At 42.8% G+C, this 13,325-nt stretch overlaps 1 protein-coding gene and 1 long non-coding RNA gene across 4 annotated transcripts in view; one reads left to right on the top strand and one right to left on the bottom strand.

Annotated features, from left to right (window-relative positions):
• ZBTB7C (zinc finger and BTB domain containing 7C) overlaps positions 1–13,325 on the bottom strand; it is a 144,934-nt gene that overhangs the window by 29,897 nt on the left and 101,712 nt on the right. The gene's annotated exons all lie outside the window — the stretch shown is intronic.
• Positions 404–11,234, top strand: LOC131192147 (uncharacterized). Its single transcript, XR_009153653.1, has 3 exons — positions 404–744; positions 10,253–10,557; positions 11,002–11,234. It is a non-coding gene; the product is annotated as an uncharacterized LOC131192147 (long non-coding RNA).

The raw sequence follows: 13,325 nt of genomic DNA, 5'->3' as shown, positions 1-13,325 counted from the left end.
GGAGAAGGTCAGAGACAAATATTATACGAAAATTCCAATATGGTTATCAACAGTGGAAGCTTTAATACATCCAAATACTTTTAACCTTAGAAACATTGTTAGGTGTAAGGAGGAAATTTCTCCTTAGTTCTAAGTTGCTTCTCTCCTTGATTAGTTTCCACCCGTTGCTTCTTGTCCTGCCCTCAGGTGCTTTGGAGCAGGGGTCTCCAACCTTGTCAACTTTAAGCAAAGCTGGCTGAGGAATTCTGGGAGTTGAAGTCCACAAGTCTTAAAGTTGACAAGGTTGGAGACCCCTGCTTTGGAGAATAGCTTGTGTTCTGTCTCTTCCCCACCTCGGAGTAATGAGCTGGCCTTCAGCCAGTGGATTCACGGCTCTTATCAGTCCTGGCAGAGAAATCGCAGCTGCTTGCCAAAGTTCAAACAAATGACTCACAGAGTAAAACTTCAGCTCTCTTTGAAACGGTTCAGCTAATCTTTTGCTCCCCATGGAGCGTGAGCAGTCCCAAAGCTCCTTATATATCTTGTGGGGTGGGGCTCCTGCCCCACCCTTCCCTTTGATGATGCCGCCTCTCTAATCTTCTGAAGCGCAGGTTAATCCAAGCTTGATTATTATTATTATTATCAGCTGGGTCTGAAGGCGTAGCCTGGGGAAGGGAGGAATCAGGGGATGACGGCCTCATTACGTCCTCCGACTGGCCTGGTTCTGGCTCCTGGAGCCGGGCCAAAGGAATCGGTGCTCCCAAGGTAAGCCTTACTGGCCCTTCCCCCTCACTCTCGGAGTCACTTTCGGGCATGGGGCCAGGTTCGGGGGCTGGAGTCACAACAGCTTGACAATTTGGCATGTGGAAGTTCAGATGGGGATGAGCACACCAGACCACCTCAATAAGCCACTCCCCCCGGCATCAAGAACAGTTGGATTTTTCGGAAAGCAAGACTACTGTAGGCACAAAAATGGACGATTCGATTCCCACCATGGATGAAAGGCTACAAAAGCTGACGGAGATTTATTTATTATTTATTTATTTATTGTTTCAATTTCTATACCGCCCTTCTCCCAAAGGACTCAGGGCGGTTTACAGCCAAAGTAAAGACAGTTAGTACAATTTTTAGGACCAGTTTAAAAGGAAAATGTAGAGTTGGTTGAAGAATTTAAAACCAATAAAACCCCTTATTAAAACCCCACTAGGCCAGTCCTGTACGGTGAAACAAAAATGTTTTCAGCTCGCGTCGAAAGATTCGAGATGAGATCGTCGCAGGCGAAAACGGCTCTTGAGAGCCCATTTTCGCTGGCAGAGCGCTCAGGCTGGCACAGGCGCCCCCAACGTGAGTGAGCTGGCCACACCCACCCTGGCCACACCCACCCCGGCCCTCTGAGGTGAAAAACAACCTTGATGAGGCCCTCAATGAAATCGACTTTGACATCCCTGGATTGTGTGTAAAAAATGGTCATATAATAAGACACTTTTTTCAGTGCCACTTGACTTCAAACATCACTAATGAATGGTTGCCAAGTCAAGGATCATCAGTAATCAATTATATCTGTAGCCCCCAACTTTTAGGTACCAGGGACCGGTTCCACAGGGAAAGGATTTTCCGTGGACCGGAAGGAAAGAGGTTTTGTATGCTACCTGTATCCCATGCAATGGTAGTCAACCTGGTCCCTACTGCCCACTACCGCCCACTAGTGGGCGTTCCAGCTTTCATGGTGGGCGGTAGGGGTTTTGTCCAATACTGAAGCACTTTCCTTTTTTTTAATTTAATTGATTTTTTAAAAAAATTTCATAGCATTATTTAAAAACATTTTCATTAGGTTTTCATAAAATTCCCCATGACAATTTAAATTTCTGAAAATATACTATTTGTATCACCCGTGCATAAGTTTAGTTCAGGTTACGTAAGTGAACCTAAATGGCGCTATAGTGTGACCACAAACAAAAGAGCCTCGTCCCAGAATATCTCCCCCCACACCACCCGGCTGTAACAGACAAGCAGAGCTGGTAGCCGGTGGCCCCCCCAAACCCAATCCATGATGCGCGAGAGGCATGCGCAGACGAAGATACATGGCGCATTACTGTGGAACTGGTGTGTGGTTAGAAAATTTTACTACTAACAGAGATACAAAAGTGGGCGGTAGGTATAAAAAGGTTGACTACCCCGGATCCCATGGATGGACATTCACTTGTTTGCATGGCCCGCTTGCTGACACGCTGCGGACTGGTGCCAGTTCAGGGACTGGGGTTGGTTTAGAGACCCCTGAATTATATTACAGCTTTAGTGAACAGCCTGGTTGATACAGCATGCTGAAAACGAGGGTTTTCCTCAGTGGTGGGATTCAAATAATTTAACAAGTGGTTCTCTGCCCTAATGATTTCTTCCAACAACCAATTCATCAAACTGCTCAGAAAGTTAACAACCGGTTCTCCCGAAGTGGTGCGAACTGGCTGAATCCCACCACTGGCTTTTCCTCCAGCTCATGGAAATGTCGTGTCCCACTCCTCCTCTGACGGCCGGGTCTGGAAAGTCTGTCTCAAACTCTGGGGGAAGTATATTGCAAAATCTCCATTCCCTCCCCACTCCAGGGGAAGGATACTGCAAAATCTCCATTCCCACCCCACTCTGGGGCCAACCACAGGTGGTATTTGCCGGTTCTCAAAATTTCTGCTACCGGTTCTCCCGAACCTGTCAGAACCTGCTGGATTTCCCCCCTGCTATGAAGGCTGCATTTCAAATAACACCCTGTTTTCGTGTGGTCTAGTCCAGGGGTCTGCAAATCTGGCTCTTTTAAGACTTGTGTACTTCAACTCCCAGAGTCCCTCAGCCAGCAAAGCTGGCTGAGGAACTCTGGGAGTTGAAGTCCTCAAGTCTTAAAAGAGCCAGATTTGCAGACCCCTGGACTCTAGTCCCATGAAACCAAACTAGATTGAGTCCTGAATAGGTAAATGTTCCACAGCTGTTCCACAGCAGGAGAGGGGGATTTGCTGGCTTGTAAGGGCTAAAAATTTTTTGCAAGGGGGCAGAGAGAGAGGAGGGTTGGAGGGATTGAAGAATGTATTTGTCCCTTTCCCAAGCAATCAAAGCTTGCTTGTGTGGGTGGGTGGGTGGGGGCTCTTCTTCTCCTGTGTGTCATTTCCCTTCTCCCCTGGGGTCCCTCCCACCCACCTCCCCACAAAGATCAAAAGCAGACAAAACCTTGAGATTATCTCTCTTCTCCATGTGAGAGCAAAGCAGCCAAGGGGAACCGGCCTCAATATGCACTGAGAAAATGCTGTTTTTGCAAGCTTACTTTTGTTTATTAGCTCTGGCCTATGTGGGCAGCCCCCTGGGTCTCCCCCCCCCATGGCTGCCTTCCCACTGCTAGCATGGGGTTTGCCTGTAAAGTCCGCCTTACATTAGTGGCCAAAATTGTGGAAACCTTTTGGGAAAAGTGTATTTTCTAAAACTCGCTAATAACACCGCTTATTTTGGGAGTAGTACCGTAAAATTATAGATCGATGGAAAGATAATTTAATCAGGAATGTAATGCAATCGCTTTTAGGAAGGATTTGCTATTAGAAAAGCAATTACAGGATAAAGAAGAAAAGTGAAACACGTAGAAAAAAATGAGATATACAAAAAATATCACCACAGAAAAAACGAGATATACAAAAATTATCACCATAGAAAAAATTAGATATACAAAAATGATCACGTCAGTTAATACTTAGTTGGGTAACCTTTAGCATGAATTATGACCTTATAATGTCTTCCCATGGAGTGAACCAAGTCTTTTAGTTCTGCAGTCTGTTACCATGTGAAACCAAGATTGAATGGTGGCTTCTATTAACTGGGTTTTATTGCTGGGTTGCTTCTGACTAATAAGTTTCTTTAGCTGGCATCATAGATTTTCAATTGGTTAAGGTCTGGGCTATTCCCAAGCCATTCCAGCAGTGGAATAGGATTATCTTGAAACTCCAAAAAAACAAAAACAAAAGTGGTGTTATTAGCCATAAAACTTCAAAAATACCCTTTTCCCAAAAGGTTTCCACAATTTTGGCCACTACTGTATGAGCTGGGAGGGAGGTAGAAAGTCACTGTGCTCCACGCTTCTTAACAAATTAACCCATTCATCGGGCTTGCATAATCAAAGAGAAAGGCTCCTTCAAATCAAGTGGACTTTTCATGATTTCATGATCATGTCCAGCTTGGCTTTTCCACTTCCTACTATACTTTAGCCTACAGCCCTGGGATTCTCAGTGGTCTCTCATCCAAATATCGTTCAGATCTTACTTTGATTATCTTTTATTTATTTATTTTTATTTTTATTTTATTTATTTATTTATTTGTCGCAGCATTAAATATAAGCATAAGCATGAAATAACGATACGATATATAAACATATATATAAGCATAAGTATGTAATAACTATATTAATTGGATATAATGAAAGGAAACAATAGGACAGGAACGGTAGGCACGTTTGTGCTCTTATGCACGCCCCTTACAGACCTCTTAGGAATGGGGTGAGGTCAATAGTAGACAGTTTTTGGTTGAAGCTTTGGGGATTTTGGGAAGAGACCACAGAGTCTGGTAGTGCATTCCAGGCATTAACAACTCTGTTTCTGAAGTCATATTTTCTGCAATCAAGAATCAAAGCTTTGCTGGCTGAGGGATTCTGGGAGTTGAAGTCCACAAGTCTTAAAGTTGCCAAGGTTGGAGACCCCTGATCTAAATAAATGATGGTTAGGTTTGCATTTCCCTTCTTGGAAGTTAGTTTCACACACACACGTCTATCCACCCAGCTGGATGGACCTGTTGACCTTTGTTCAAAGCAAACCATGACAAGGGCTACACCACCATTACACACGCTGGTGAGGTCCTCCTGCAGCCATCTAATGATATATCTGTTTTCCAACATCCGATAGCCGAATTGGCAGGATAATTGGTTGTATAAATAATTGGTTGTATAAATAGAGGCATAGAATCAAAATCACGTGAAGTATTAGTACCGCTTTGTAAAGCCTTAGTAAGGCCACACCTGGAATCCTGCATCCAGTTTTGGTCACCACATTGCAAAAAGATGTTGAGACTTTAGAAAAAGTGCAAAGAAAAGCAACAAAGATGATGATAGGCCTGGAGACTAAAACATATGACGAACGGTCGCAGGAATTGGGTATGGCCACAGTCTAGAGCTGTGATGGCAAACCTATGGCACACGTGCCAAAGTGTCACGCGAAGCCATGTCACCTGGCACACGCAGCCTTGCCTGCTTGCCTTCCGGGTTTCTGGCGTGCACGCACGCACGATGATCAGCTGTCCATCGCATGCGCGGCAATGCCAAAACCCGGCCTGTGCACGCGCACTGGCCAGCTGATTGTCGGGAGCACATGCGCACCAGAACCCAGAGGTTTGGCTTTTCCAGGGCGCGATCTCTTCATGCGCACGGCAGTGCTGAAAACCGGTCTGTGCACATGTGCCGGCCAACTGATCATCGGGAAGCCGATGGAAGTTCGGCTTTTCTGGAGCACAGCCACAAGCGCACGTGTGTGCATGGATCTTCTGTGCGATCTTTTTGGCACTTGGTGCCAAAAAGAGTCACCATCACTGCTCTAAAGAAAAGAAGGACTGGGGTAACATCACAGCAGTCTTCCAGTATTTGAGGGGCTGCCACAAAGAAGAGGGGGGTCAACTTATTTTCCAAAGCACCAGAAGGTTAGACAAGAAACAGTGGATGGAAACTAATCAAGGAGAGAAGCAACCTGGAATTAAGGAGAAACTTCCTAATAGTGAGGCCAATTAACCAGAGGAACAGCTTGCCTCCAGAAGTTGTGGCTGCTCCATCACTGGAGGTTTTTAAGAAGAGACTGAACAACCATTTGTCTGGAATGGTATAGATCAGGGATCTCCGACCTTGACAACTTTAAGACTTGTGGACTTCAACTCCCAGAATTCCTCAGCCAGCTTTTTTCTCCTGCTTGAGCAGGGGGTTGGACTAGAAGACCTCCCAGGTCCCTTCCAGCTCTCTTCTGATTGAAGAATGTGCTCTCGCCCACATTTCATCCTGGACTTCTCATTTTTCCTGATGGATCTTCTGAAGCTTTTGCATAACAATAAAAAAAAATTTAGGGTCCTTATATGGTTGGTTGGCTCGCCAATCTATTGGTGTGTATAGATTAAAGTCTATGGTTTTATTTCAAAGTGCAGCTATTGTTTTTTTTCTTCCGGCTTTGCAATCTTTTAATAAATGCAACTGGGATTGAGGAATACAGGTAACCCTCCATTTATGACCCATCGTTTAATGAGTGGTTTACAATCCGTAAAGTATTTCCGGCTATCATAAAATATCATGCCACACCTCTCCAAAGTGGTCACGTGACCATGATCTGCACGCTATGCAACCTGTTCACACTTATGAGCGGTTGGTTGCCAGGCTTGCTGCAATCATGTTTTTTTTATTATTATTATTATTTACATTTATATCCCGCCCTTCTCCGAAGACTCAGGGCGGCTTACATTGTGTAAGGCAATAGTCTCATTCTATTTGTATATTTATATACAAAGTCAACTTATTGCCCCCCCAACAATCTGGGTCCTCATTTTACCTACCTTATAAAGGATGGAAGGCTGAGTCAACCTTGGGCCTGGTGGGACTTGAGCCTGCAGTAATTGCAGGTAGCTGTGTTTAATAACAGGCTATTTTACAGCCTGAGCCACACCGCAGCAACAGCATGTTGCTGTTTACAGTCTTCTTTCTGGGGGAAGCTGGCAGAGAAATTTACAAAACCCAAATCTTCGGGATTGTGATGGAAGGTGGAAGAAGAAAGTTGCAGGAGGGAGTGGGGGCTTTCCCAAGAGACAAATCAGCCAGGAATCCTTGGCATGCAGGAAGAGAGATTGGGTGGACCCTCCCTAGCCATTCTCAGGGTTTATCAAATAGTTATGCAGATTTGTACTTTAGTCTGGCAAGATTCCGGGTCTATAAGCAAGCAACAATAGAGAAACTATAGGTACCGTATTCTTCCGACTATAAGACACACTTTTTTGTCTCCCAAAAGGGGGTGAAAATGTCTGTGCGCCTTATAGACTGAATATTGCCGAAGCCCCACCCACCCACTGGCTGTTTTGGGGCCTCCACACTGGGGGCTTTTTTCGGCCTTTTTCAGGGCTTTTTTCAGGGCTTTTTCCAGCCCATCTTTGAGGCATTTTTCAGCCCGTTTTCAAGACTTTTTTCAGCCCATTTTCAAGGCTTTTTCCAGCCCGTTTTCAAGGCTTTTTTCAGCCCGTTTTCAAGGCTTTTTTCAGTCCGTTTTCAAGGCTTTTTTCAGCCCGTTTTCAAGGCTTTTTTTTTGGTCTGTTTTCACGGCTTTTTTCAGCCCGTTTTCTAGGCTTTTTTCGGCCCGTTTTCAAGGCTTTTTTCAGCCCGTTTTCTAGGCTTTTTTCGGCCCGTTTTCTAGGCTTTTTTCAGCCCGTTTTCAAGGCTTTTTTTGGTCTGTTTCCAAGGCTTTTTTCGGTCTGTTTTCAAGGATTTATTCAGCCCGTTTTCTAGGCTTTTTTCGGTCCGTTTTCAAGGCTTTCTTCAGCCCGTTTTCAAGGCTTTTTTCGGTCCGTTTTCAAGGCTTTTTTCTGCCCGTTTTCTAGGCTTTTTTCAGCCCGTTTTTTGGGGGGGTTTTCAGCCTGTTTTTGAGGGTTTTTCAGGACCGTTTTTGAGGCTTTTTTCCAAAAAGCCTCAAAAACGGATTGAAAAAAGCCTCAAAAACGGGCCAAAAAAAGTCACAAAAACAGGCCAGAAAAAAACAAAAAACGGGCAAAAAAAAAAGGCCAAAAAAAGGGCAAAAAAAGCTCCAAAACAGGCCAGAAAAAGCCTCAGAAACGGGCCAAAAAAGCATTCAAAATGGGCAGAAAAAAGACTGGAAAAGGCCCCAAAAAAGGCTCAAAACTGGGGCGCATGGCAGCCAAAAACTTTTTTTTGCTGTTTTCCTCTTCTACATTTAAGTCCATCTTATAGCCTGAAAAATACAGTACTTTTCGGCTTATGACTTACAGCTAGTCCTCGACTTACAAACAGTTCATTTACTCACCGTACACAGTTACAATGGCACTGAAAAAAGTGACTTATGACCACTTTTCATTTCACTTTTGATCATGTGATCAAAATTCAGATGCTTGGCAATCGGTTCGTATTTATGACGATTGCAGTGTCCCGGGGTCATGTGATAACCTTTTGCGACCTTCTGACAAGCAAAGTCAATGGGGGAAGTTGGATTCACTTAGCAACCGTATTACTATCTTAACTACTGGGAGTGATTCGCTTAACAAATATGCCAAGAAAGGCCGTAAAGTGGAGCAAAACTCACTTAACACATGTTTCACTTAGCAATAGAAATTTAGGGCTCAGTAGTACAGTACATCTAAAATGGACAGCTAACATCAAAAACATCATTAAAAAAGGGCAACAAAGAAAGTTCTTTCTGCGCCAACTCAGTAAGCTCAAACTGCCCAAGGAGCTGCTGATTCAGTTCTACAGAGGAATTATTGAGTCTGTCATTTGCACCTCTATAACTGTTTGGTTCGGTTCTGCAACCCAACAAGAAAAACACAGACTTCAGAGGATAATTAGAACTGCAGAAAAAATAATTGCTACCAACCTGCCTTCCATTGAGGACCTGTATACTGCACGAATCAAGAAGAGGGCCGTGAAAATATTTACAGATCCCTCGCATCCTGGACATAAACTGTTTCAACTCCTACCCTCAAAACGACGCTATAGAGCACTGCACATCAGAACAACTAGACACAAGAACAGTTTTTTCCCAAAGGCCATCACTCTGCTAAACAAATAATTCCCTCCACACTGTCAGACTATTTACTGAATCTGCACTACTATTAATCGTTTCATAGTTCCCACCACCAATCTCTTTCCACTTATGACTGTATGACTATAACTTGTTGCTGGCAATCCTTATGATTTATATTGATATATTGATCATCAATTGTGTTGTAAATGTTGTACCTTGATGAACGTATCTTTTCTTTTATGTACACTGAGAGCATATGCACCAACAAATTCCTTGTGTGTCCAATCACACTTGGCCAATAAAAATTCTATTCTATTCTATTCTATTCTATTCTATTCTATTCTATTCTATTCTATTCTACAGTAGCCCTTGAAGTACGTTCACAATTGAGCTCCAAATTTCTGTTGCTAAGTGAAACGTGTTAAGTGAGTTTTGCCCCATTTTATGGCCGTCATAAATATGAGTTAAGTTGCTGAGCATCTGAATTTTCATCACATGACCACAGGGATGCCGCAATGGTGGTTTAAATGTGAAAAATGCTCACAAGTCATTGTTTCCATGACAGTTGTAACTTTGAACGATCACTAAACAAACTGATTCCCTACTGCCTGGTTGTTGTGACCCAGACCCAAGTAGGTAGTAGGAAACTCAGCCAGTGAAAAAACAAACAGAACTTTATTCGAACAGCTGAGAATTACTTCATTCCCAGCATAGTTCAACTAAATTAAAACAAATCCTCCCAACACAAAGTCCTCTCACCAACCTTGGTCCAATTAGGCAAACTGCCAAAGGCCTTTCTTGGAAAACGTTCAGAAGACTCTGATACAAAAATAAATGCAAGAAGACGAAGCTACCAATGTTGTTTTCCGGCAAAACCCAAACACTGTTGCTGGTCTTTTAAGCCTTATGGGAGGGGCTAATCATCTCTTGGCCCTACTCCCCAGTTGTCCTCTTTGCTTGAGCTGCTCTTGCCTTCTGACAGCTCTTCTCATGCGTGGATTAGGAACAGGCTCCTCCTGTTCCTCTACCTCACTACTATCAGTCTCTGGAGGCTCTGGATTCCGCACCTCACTTCTCAATGGCCCTGGCCTCACCTCAGCCTCATCGCTATCTGACTCAATTGCCAGCTCCGCAGGCTGCTGGCAGACCACAACACTGGTGTTAATTAGATCTTGAAGGAAATTTACATTAATTTAAAAAGCTCTTTTTGTACAGTAGCCAGTTGCAAGCTTCTATTTTATTACTAACAAAAACATTTCCACCCTAAAGAACGGATTCTGAAAGGGAAACAATTTGCTGGCATTCTTGTAACCTAATGTTTTCTCAAGAAATCTTGCTTAAATAGACACTGATGGAGAGCAGGGGGCAAAGAAATTTTGCGAATGGTACCAAAAAGCCCTATGCTTATTCAAATATTATGAGCGGCGGCAAGTGGGATCCAATAAGAAGTTAGGAAATATCATTATTATTTTTTCCCACAGGAACTAACCAGAGAGAGGATGTTCCTGACTCCAAACAGACATTGCAAAGTCTGCTGCCACCTAGGGACACAAGTCAGCAATGACAGTATCCACCCATCTCCTGAAACGGAAGAGCAGGTATACCAGTGATGGTTAACCTTTTCGGCACCAAGTGCCAAAACTGGAGCGTGTGCGCTGGAGTCCCAGAACCTGAAAGAGAGCAGCTGGCCGGTGCGCATGTGTGCGACAGACCCAGAAGAGCAGCTGGTGATGGCACGCAGTACGACAGAGAGGGTTCTGCGTGCCATAGGTTCACCTTCATGGAGGTATACAATAAAAGAATAGTAAAGCCAGCAAAAGATGAGTTGTTTACCCGACAACTAGAATTTTAAAAGCATTACCTTATTAAAAAAAAAAAAAGACAGCTCCAGCCATAGCTGCATCTATTCCACTTAAAACAATAATATGCTTTTTACCTTCTAGACCTCAGTTATTAGGAATTCTCAACATCAACAGAAAAGGAGAAATTGGAAGAAAGCCAGAGAAAATCTTTAATAGAAATGATGTCTATAATCCAGAAGCTTTTTAATGTGGTTTCTTGCCACTAATTCCTGATTTCCAGCCAAATATGAAACAAGTGAAAACTATTTTTAAACAACAGAAATTGAACACACACAAAAAGATAAAAACTCGAATCCTTTTTTTTTTTTTTTTTAAATCAGGGATGCTTGGCGACATCTTCATTAATTATCGCTCTTGCTCTAAAACAGGTGCAACTTCCAATCTTGGCAACTTCAAGGCTTGTGGACTTCAGCTCCCAGAATTCCCCAGCGATCCATGTTGAAAACCAACTTTGGGATTTGAGAATCAGATCTGATCTGACCACAGAAATATTGTGGTTTTTAAAATTTAGGGTTATTCATATTTGACAATTTATTATATGTTTAAGATTAAAATTAAAAGAAAAATATAAGATGATATTGATTTTTTAAAGAATATTTATGATTAGTACTTTAGGGTCATTTAAATATCGATTATTTAAATTAGAGAGACTTTGTTGTATTGCATTATTATCTCTGGACTGAAAAAAGTTGGAGATCACTTTATTTGACGTATATTTGATGTATTTTTCTTTTTTGGTCACTTTTTCCCTTTTATGTCAGTTTGTGTTTTAATGCTTGCTTTCAAAATTTAACTAAAATATTTTAACATTAAAAACAAGCTAAGAGGGTGCCCATGATGTGTGATTTTAGTTCTGCCTGTTTTTTTTATGTGTGTCGGACCAGGAAGCTTTGATCACAATATTTGTGGGTGGCATTTTGACTTTTTTTATCCACACCCTGCCAAACATCTTGGAAATAAGTGTGTTTTTTTCACCTCTTACTCACCGTATATCTCCTCTCCATTTCCATTAATTGATACACCCCACGGTGTGTCACATATAGTTTGGGTTGGGGATAAAGAGAATTCAAAAATGGATAATCCACATACTTGGATCATTCTGAACTGATATCAGAACAAACAGTGTAAAGTATGTATGTATGTATGTATGTATGTATGTATGTATGTATGTATTTATTTATTTATTTATTTATTTATTTATTGGATTGTAACCTCACCATAGGGACGTGGTGGCTCAGGGGCTAGGACGTTGAGCTTGTCGATGGAAAGGTCGGCAGCTCAGCGGTTCGAATCCCTAGTGCTGCCATGTAACGGGGTGAGCTCCTGTTACTTGTCCCAGCTTCTGCCAACCTAGCAGTTTCGAAAGCACGTAAAAATGCAAGTAGAAAAAATAGGGACCACCTTTGGTGGGAAGGTAACAGTGTTCCGTGCGCCTTTGGCGTTGAGTCATGCCGGCCACATGACCACGGAGACGTCTTCGGACAGCGTTGGCTCTTCGGCTTTGAAACGGAGATGAGTCGGCAACGACTAGCACGTATGTGCGAGGGGAACCTTTACCTTTACGTAACCTCACCATTATTACTTTATAAATAACTTAAGGTGGTGAACATACCAGGTGTGAAATCCAGCAGGTTCTGACAGGTTCTAGAGAACCGGTAGGGGAAATTTTGAACAGTTTGGAGAACTGGCAAATACCATCTCTGGCTGGCCCCCGAGTGGGGTGGGAATGGAGATTTTGCAATATCCTTTCCCCAGGAGTGGACCACATGATGGACTTGTGGATGTTGGTCAGGGACTTGGACTTTCCTTTGGGTGGGGAAAACCCGGAAGCTTTCATATTCGGGTTTTCCCAGATGTGCCAATATGACATCTCTTAATAAAATGGAACTTTGAGGAACTTCAAGCCTCAAAGTTTTCTTTCATTGGGGTTGTTACTTGGAAACGTGATACCCAACTTCCCACGTGAGATGGTGGAAAGGAGCCCCATATTTGTGCTGCTCCCGAAACAGATGGAGGAGAACATGAGGATGTGGTCTGAAAGAACTTTTGCCTGCTGGAAAGTCACACCTGCTTATACAGGTAGTCCCCGACTTACAACAGTTCCTTTAGTCACAGTTCAAAGTTACAACGAAAAAAGTGACTTTTTTCCACACTCATGACCGGTGCAGCATCCCCACAATTACAGGATTTACGTTCGGATGTTTAACAACTGGTTCATATTTACGACAGTTAATAATAATAATAATAATAATAATAATAATAATAATAATAATAATAATATTTTAATTTGTATACCGCCCTTCTCCCGAAGGACTCAGGGCGGTTTACAGCCAAAATAAAATACAGCAACAACGCATACAATACTAAAAACAAACATTAAAAAACTTATTCAATTTGGCCCCATTTTAAAATACAATCAACCCTGTAAAATTAATAAAAATTTAAACCCATAAAATCAGCTAAAAATTTAAAAATTCAAGCCAGTCCAGTAAGGCGGAATAAATAGGTTTTAAGTTCGTGGCGAAAGGTCTGAAGGTCAGGTAGTTGTCGAAGTCCAGGGGGAAGTTCGTTCCACAGGGTAGGAGCCCCCACAGAGAAGGCCCTTCCCCTGGGGGCCGCCAGTCGACATTGCTTGGCTGACGGCACCCTAAGGAGTCCCTCTCTGTGAGAACACACCGGTCACTGGGAGATA

The sequence above is a fragment of the Ahaetulla prasina genome, chromosome 2 (assembly GCF_028640845.1).
Source record: "Ahaetulla prasina isolate Xishuangbanna chromosome 2, ASM2864084v1, whole genome shotgun sequence".
In the NCBI taxonomy this organism is placed as follows: Eukaryota; Metazoa; Chordata; class Lepidosauria; order Squamata; family Colubridae; genus Ahaetulla; species Ahaetulla prasina.
This window is presented reverse-complemented; position numbering and strand designations above follow the sequence as displayed.